The sequence below is a fragment of the Hordeum vulgare genome, chromosome 1H, assembly GCF_904849725.1.
Source record: "Hordeum vulgare subsp. vulgare chromosome 1H, MorexV3_pseudomolecules_assembly, whole genome shotgun sequence".
Lineage (NCBI taxonomy): Eukaryota > Viridiplantae > Streptophyta > Magnoliopsida > Poales > Poaceae > Hordeum > Hordeum vulgare.
Window position 1 is genome coordinate 114036192 of NC_058518.1, and position 8398 is coordinate 114044589.

Here is an 8398-nt window from a genome sequence, read left to right on the forward strand (position 1 = left end):
TGGAGGTGTCGATAAAACATAATACGTAGATGAGGGCATCATGATCACACATAGAACAACAATACATCATAAATATTCTTATGGGAAAGTAAAAATTCCTTCACAAAGCAAAGTATGAAGCAAAAACCTTACCGAGAAGTAGCCAACAACAGTCCATAGTCATTGAAGCAGTTGCAATTTATCATAACATCAGAAAGAGTCAAATAAGATCTTGTAATGCAACCCACATACTCAATCATCGCTTTTGTTTTCCACAATTGTTACAACTCACGTGGTACTCATGGTTTCAAAGTTTCAGCTGGACACAAAGAAAGATAGGGGCTTATAGTTTTGCCTCCCAACCAGTTACCTTAAGGGTAAAGTCAACAATAATAAAGCATAAGTACTCATCTCCAAGTTGATATATGAATATAGATCTTTCCCTAACATGTGACGGTAGCGAAGACAAAGGCAAAATAAGGAACTGGTGGAGATCACCATGACTCTTTCAAGGGAAAAAAATTAAAGGTACAAGATAGGCCCTTCGCAGAGGGAAGCCGAGGTTGTCATGCGCTTTTGAGGTTTGGATGCGTGTCCTCTTAGTGCGGAGGAACGTCACTTTATATTGCCTCCTGTGATAAAGAACTTTATTATGCAGTCCGTCGCTTTTAAGTATTCCTCATCACAGGTTCATACAAAGCTTATTTTCCACACACTAATAGATCATACATATTAGAGAGCAATTTTTATTGCTTGCACCGATGACAACTTACTTGAGGGATCTTATTCAATCCATAGGTAGGTATGGTGGACTCTCATGGCAAAACTGGGTTGAAGGTTTATGGATGCACGAGTAGTATCTCTACTTGGTGCGGGAGTTTTGGCTAATATGAGGTGGAAGCAATCCTCACATGCTAAGGGATCTCTAGGCATATAACATTGTTTGGAACCAAGCAAACACAATTCATTATGTTTTCTTCCTTGTCCAACATCTACTTCTAAGCATGTAATAGTTTGGTGAGTGCTCACAATTATAGAAAGTGTCTAAGATGATATATTGATATGTGAACCTCTCTTTCCTTATTACTTCTTATTAATTGCAACAATGACTGGGGTCTATGTTGGTCTATTCTCAACAAGTTTCAATCATCATACTTGTTATATGTGAAGCTATCACTTTCCATAAGATCATCTCATGATCTTTCATGCTATCGTTCTTTTAATACTTTTGATCACGGCACAAAACAAAGCCCTTGACTAAGATACTCTTTATTATATAGCTCGCAAGCTCGAATACATCGGGGGAGACACAAAGCAAAAGACTCAAACTAAACACTGAAGACTTATTCCACTAAGAGAAGAAATAAAAACTGAAAAGGAAAGAACTAAAACAAAGGTAAAAGAAAAAGATATAAAGGTGATACGATACCAGGGTAACTCCCCCAAGCTTGGTAAAAGCCAAGGGGATTGCCCATACCAATGCTTAGTTGTCTTCCTTTGGTGGTGATGGTGGTGGAGTTGTTGAAGCAGTCTGATCCTCCATCTTCCAAGGCATAGGTGCTCCATCATGGCAGGATGAACGAGTCACCAGGATCCTCAAATCTGTAGCCAACCGTATTGATTTAAATCTGTACTCATACTCACAGTTTTGGTTCTGCAGGTCATAGATCTGGCCCTGGAGTTGATCAACCCTGTCATAGAGCCTGGAGAGGTGCTTCCCAATGTGAGTGGCATACATCTTGTGCTTGTTGGTGAACTCCGTGATCATCATGTGGTTGGCGTTGAGTCCACGCTCCACCATACCTTGGCACTTGAAGACTTGTTGCTCCATTGCTTTGAGCCTTGTCTCCATGCTTCCCGTCTTCTTAGGCCCCTCAACATCACGGATGTGTAACATCCCCTCACGCATCTCAATAGATTGAGGGTGTTTCAGCACTTCTGTGAGGTAGGGATTGATGACCTTCTCGAAGATCTTGTCCTTAGGAGATTTTGGGGAAGTCATGACGATCTAGATCTGCACAGAAACAGGCTCGAAATGAAAACAGAGGAAAACTGCGCGATACGGAGATCAAATCCCTCGAGCGTATATATAATGATTTTTTCTGGACCAGAAGGAGTGCTCCGCAAGAAAACGGAGTCCGGGAGACACACGAGGTGCCCACAAGCCCTGTAGCCGCTGCCAGGGGTCAGGTGGCGGCTACCAAGCTTGTGGCCTCCTCGTGCACTCTCCGGACTGCTTTTTATTTTTCTAATTTTCCATAAATTCCAAAACACAGAAAATTTCCTACCAGAAAAGTTTCGGAGTCCAATTACTTACCGAAACACATACCTCTTCGTTTTCAGGGTCTGAAACAGGCTTATAAACATCCCTTATGTACTCCTCTGGAGTTATGATATTGATGATATTGGTCTCAACATTTATGGGAGTACCAGAGATATAATGCTTGATTCTTTGCCCATTTACCACTCTAGGAAAATTACCTTCTGTGTTATTGATTTTGATGCCACCGGAATGATATACTTGCTCGACAACGTAAGGACCTTCCCATTTAGAGAGAAGCTTGCCTACGAAGAATCTTAAGCGAGAATTGTATAGAAGGACATAATCACCTACATTGAACTCTCGTTTTTGTATTCTTTTATCGTGCCATCTCTTACCCTTTTCCTTGAACAACTTGGCATTCTCATATTCCTGGGCCCTCCATTCATCTAATGAGCTGATATCAATCAACCACTTCTCACTGGCAAGGTTGAAATCGAAGTTGAGCTGTTTGATTGCCCAATAAACTTTGTGTTCCAACTCAATAGGTAAATGAAAGGCCTTACCGTAAACCATTTTATACGGCGACATGCCCATGGGATTCTTATAAGCAGTCCTATAAGCCCATAGTGAATCTTCAAGTTTGCTAGACCAATTCTTTCGAGATCTATTGACAGTCTTTTGTAAGATCAATTTGATCTCCCTATTACTCAACTCCACTTGACCACTAGATTGAGGATGATAAGGAGATGCAACTCTATGGTTGACATCATACTTAGCAAGCATCTTGCGGAAAACACCATGAATGAAGTGTGAACCGCCATCAGTCATCAAATATCTAGGGACTCCAAATCTTGGGAAATGACTTCTTTAAGCATCTTAATAGAGGTGTGATGATCAACATTTCTAGTGGGGATAGCTTCTACCCACTTAGTGACATAATCAACAGCGACTAAGATGTGAGTATACCCATTGGAACTCGGGAAGGGTCCCATATAATCAAAGCCCCAGACATCAAATGGTTCAATGACAAGTGAATAGTTCATAGGCATTTCCTGACGCTTACTGATGTTCCCTATTCTTTGGCATTCGTCACAGGACAAGACAAACTTACGGGCATCCTTGAAGAGAGTGGGCCAATAGAAACCTGATTGCAATACCTTATGAGCAGTTCTATCTCCAGCATGGTGTCCTCCGTAGGCTTCGGAATGACACTTCTGCAGGATGTGTCCCTGTTCATGTTCAGACACACAACGTCTAATAACACCATCTACTCCTTCCTTATAAAGGTGAGGATCATCCCAAAAGTAGTGTCTCAAATCAAAGAAGAATTTCTTCTTTTGCTGTTAGGTGAAACTGGGTGGTATGTATTTGGCTACGATATAGTTTGCGTAATCAGCATACCACGGTGCACTATGTGAAGTACAGATGACATTCAATTGCTCATCAGGAAAGCTGTCATCAATAGGTCGTGGGTCATCAAGGACATTCTCTAGCCTAGACAAGTTATCTGCTATAGGGTTATCAGCACCCTTTCGGTGAACAACGTGCAAATCAAATTCGTATAGCAGGAGAACTCATCTGATTAGCCTAGGCTTAGCGTCCTTCTTCTGCATAAGGTACTTAATAACAACATGATCAGAGTGAATAGTAACTTTGGAGTCAACTGTATAAGATCTAAAATTTTCACATGCAAACACGACCGCTAAAAATTCCTTCTCCGTAGTGGCATAGTTTCTTTGGGCACTGTCTAGAGTTTTACTAGAGTAGTGAATTACATTCAACTTCTTGTCAACTCTTTGTCCTAGAACAGCACCAATAGCATAATCACTAGCATCACACATGATTTCAAAGGGCAAGTTCCAATCAGGTGGTTGAACAATAGGTGCGGTTATCAAGGCCTTCTTAAGTATTTCAAAAGCTTCCTCACAATCCTCATCTAAAACAAAAGGAACATCCTTCTGCAAGAGGTTGGTAAGAGGCCTAGATATCATAGATAAGTCTTTAATGAACCTTCTATAGAAACCAGCATGACCTAGGAAACTTTGTATACCTCTGATATCTGTGGGGCAAGGCATTTTCTCAATTGCATCAACCTTAGCCTTATCAACTTCAATGCGTTTCTAAGAGATTTTGTGTCCTAAGACGATGCCTTCATTAACCATGAAGTGGCACTTCTCCCAGTTCAAGACGAGGTTGGTATCTTTGCATATCTGTAAGACTCGATCAAGGTTGCTGAGGCAATCGTCAAAGGAAGAACCGTAAACGGAGAAATCATCCATGAAAACCTCAACAATCTTTTCACAAAAGTCAAAGAATATAGCCATCATACATCTTTGAAAGGTGGCAGGTGCATTGCATAAGCCAAAAGGCATACGTCTATAAGCAAAGGTACCGAAGGGGCAGGTGAAAGTGGTTTGCTCCTGATCAGATTGTGCAACAGGTATTTGCGAGAAACCTGAATAACCGTCTAGAAAGCAAAAGTGTGTGTGTTTAGATAGCCTTTCTAGCATTTGGTCGATAAACGACAAAGGATAATGGTCTTTCCTGGTTGCCTTGTTCAGTTTCCGGAAGTCTATGACCATCCTATAGCCAGTAATAATCCTTTGTGGATTAGTTCATTCTTATCATTAGGAATGACAGTGATACCTCCCTTCTTAGGTACGCAATGTACTGGACTTACCCAATCACTATGAGCAACAAGATAAATGATTCCTGCTTCTAGAAGCTTTAATATTTCTTTTCTCATGACCTCTTTCATCCTAGGATTTAATCTCCTTTGATGATCAACAACTGGTTTAGAATTAGGATCAATTTTAATCTTGTGCTGACATAGAGTGGGACTAATACCCTTAAGATCATCAAGAGTATATCCAATAGCCGCACGGTGCTACCTCAAAGTTTTTAATAACTTCTTCTCTTCATGATTCGAGAGGTGAGCACTAATAATAACAGGATATATCTCCTTCTCATCAAGGTAGGCATACTTAAGAGTATCTGGTAACTATTTTAGCTCGAACACGGGATCACCCTTTGGTGGGGGAGGATCCCCAAGCAGTTCAACAGGCAGATTATTCTTGAGAATAGGATATTGTTCTAAAACAATTTTAACTATCTCATCTCTTTCATCCATATGCATATCATTTTCATGCTCAAGCAGATATTGCTCTAAAGGATCCGTAGGAGGTACGGAAATAGAGGCAAGAGTAATGATTTCAACCCTACCAGACGACTCTTTTTCACGGGGTTATCTTCCAAACTTGGAGAAGTTAAATTCATGAGACACACCCTCGAAACTAACAGTGACAGTCTATTTAACGCAATCAATATGAGCATTGACAGTGTTGAGAAAGGGTCTACCAAATATGATGGGACAAAAGCTATCTTGTGTAGTAGCAAGGACGAGGAAATCAGTAGGGTGCTTCATCTTACCACACAAGACTTCTACATCTCGCACAATTCCCACAGGGCAGATAGTGTCTCTATTAGCTAGCGTAATAGTGACATCAATGGGTTCTAACTCAGCAGGTGCAACCTCATTTTTGATTTCATCGTATAGGGACCGGGGTATTGCAATAACACTAGCACCCATATCACATAAACCATGATAACAATGATCTCCTATCTTGACAGAAACAACGGGCAGACCAACTACAGGTCCGTATTTGTCTTTCGTGTGAGGTTTTGCAATTCTAGCGGAGTCCTCACAGAATTTGATAACATGCCCGTCTATGTCTTTGGTTAAGAGATCTTTGATAATAGCAACACTAGGTTCAACTCTAATTTCCTTAGGGGGTGCAAGTGGTCTAATGTAACCCCTACGTATTGATACGTCTCCAACGTATCTACTTTTCCAAACTCTTTTGCCCTTGTTTTGGACTATAATTTGCATGATTTGAATGGAACTAACCTGGACTGACGCTGTTTTCAGCAGAATTGCCTTGGTGTTATTTTTGTGCAGAAATCAAAGTTCTCCAAACGTCCTGAAAATTTACGGGGAGCAGTTTTGGAAAATTTCAAAAATACGTGCGCCAGGATCCACCTGAGGGGGTGGGCCAGTGGGCCACAAGCCCCTGCTCCGCCACCACCTCCTAGTGGCAGTGAGCAGGCTTGTGGGGCCCACAGGCACTTGCCGTCCCAACTCCAGCTCTATAAGTTGTCTTTCGTCCCAGAAAAAAATAAAAAGAGAAGTTTTCATCGCATTTTTGATACGGAGGTGCCGCCACCACCTGTTCTTCATCTGGAGGGCAGATCTGGAGTCCGTCTTGCGCTCCGGAGAGGGGAAATCATCACCATCGTCATCATCAACCTTCTTCCCTCTCCAATTCCATGAAGCTCTTCATCGTTCGTGAGTAATCTATTCATAGGCTTGCTGGGCGGTGATGAGTAGGATGAGATCTATCATGTAATCGAGTTAGTTTTGATGGGGATTGATCCCTAGTATCCACTATGTTCTGAGATTTGATGTTGCTACTACTTTGCCATGCTTAATGCTTGTCACTAGGGCCTGAGTTCCATGATTTTAGATATGAAATTATTATGTTGTCACCAATATATTTGTGTTTTAGATCCGATCTTGCAAGTTGTAGTTACCTACTATGTGTTATAATCCGGCAACCCCAGAGTGACAATAACCGGAACCACTCCCGGGGATGACCATAGTTTGAGGAATTCATGTTTCACCAAGTGCTAATGCGTTGGTCCGGTTCTTTATTAAAAGGAGAACCTTAATATCCCTTAGTTTCCTTTTGGACCCCGCTGCGACGGGAGGGATGGACAATAGATGTCATGCAAGTTCTTTTTCCTAAGCACGTATGACGACACACGGAATGCATGCCTACATCACATTGACGAACGGGAGCTAGCCACTTATCTCTCCGTGTTATAGCTATTGCATGATGAATATCATCCAAACAAATCACCGACCCATTGCCTACGAGTTTCTCCTACTGTTGCACCAAACAAATCACCGACCCATTGCCTACGAGTTTGTCCTACTGCTGTTACTTGTCTTGCTCCGCTGCTGCTACTACTGTTGCTATTGCTGTTACTTGTCTTGCTCTACTGCTGCTATTACAGTTGCTACTGCCGTTACTTGTCATGCTCTGTTGCTACTGCTACTGCTGTTGCTACTGCTATTACTTGTTTTGCTCTGCTGCTACTACTGTTGCTACTACTGTCGCTTGCTACTGTTGCTACTTGCTACTGCTGTCACTACTGCTTTTCCTTGCCACTGCTATTGCTCGTTACACTGCTATTACTCGCTACTTTGCTGTTACTACTGTGCTTGCAGATACTAATCTTTCAGGTGTGGTTGAATCTGACACATTCAACTGCTAATACTCGAGAGTATACTCTCACCTCCTAAGGCTTATCTACAAATTGGGTCGAATACTCTACCCTCGAAAACTGCTGCGAACCCATGCGCTGGTGGGCCATCAACAACATTCTTCTAGTCTCATTACTTGGGAGTGCTATCAGCATTCTTCTGGTGCCATTGTAGGAGAAGGTTTGTTGTTATAAGCATTCATCTAGCTAACACTAGAGATTGCAGGATCAACACTTTTGTGGAGCCACTGCCAGGGAAGCACAGCTGACGTCAGCATTTTTCTGGCACCGTTGCCGGGGAGGTATTGCTATATTCTCTGAGTCACTTGGGATTTATATCTGCTGATCACTATGAAGAATCTGAAGGATCCGAAGACCAAAGTCTTGCCCTCAACTATGAGGGGAGGTAAGGAATTGCCATCTAGCTCTGCACTTGATTCACCTTCAGTTATGAGTAAGTTTGCGACATCACCTCCTGCTAGAAATCTTGATATGTCGCCTGTGCTTGATGATGCTTGTGATACTACTGCTAGAGATGCTATGCTTGATACTATGCCTGATACTGCTAGAGATGCTATGCTTGATACTATGCCTGATGATGCTATGCCTGATACTATGCTTGATACTATGCTTGATACTGCTAGAGATGCTATGCTTTATATTGCTTTGCCTGATGATGCTAGAGATGCTATTTTGCCTGATGATGTTATGCTTGATACTGCTAGAGATACTCCTTTGCCTGATGTTCCACTAGGAGTGTTCCTTGATGCTCATATTGCTAGAGTTACTCCCAATGCTTGTGATGCTTCTGATACTACCGATGTTATTGAG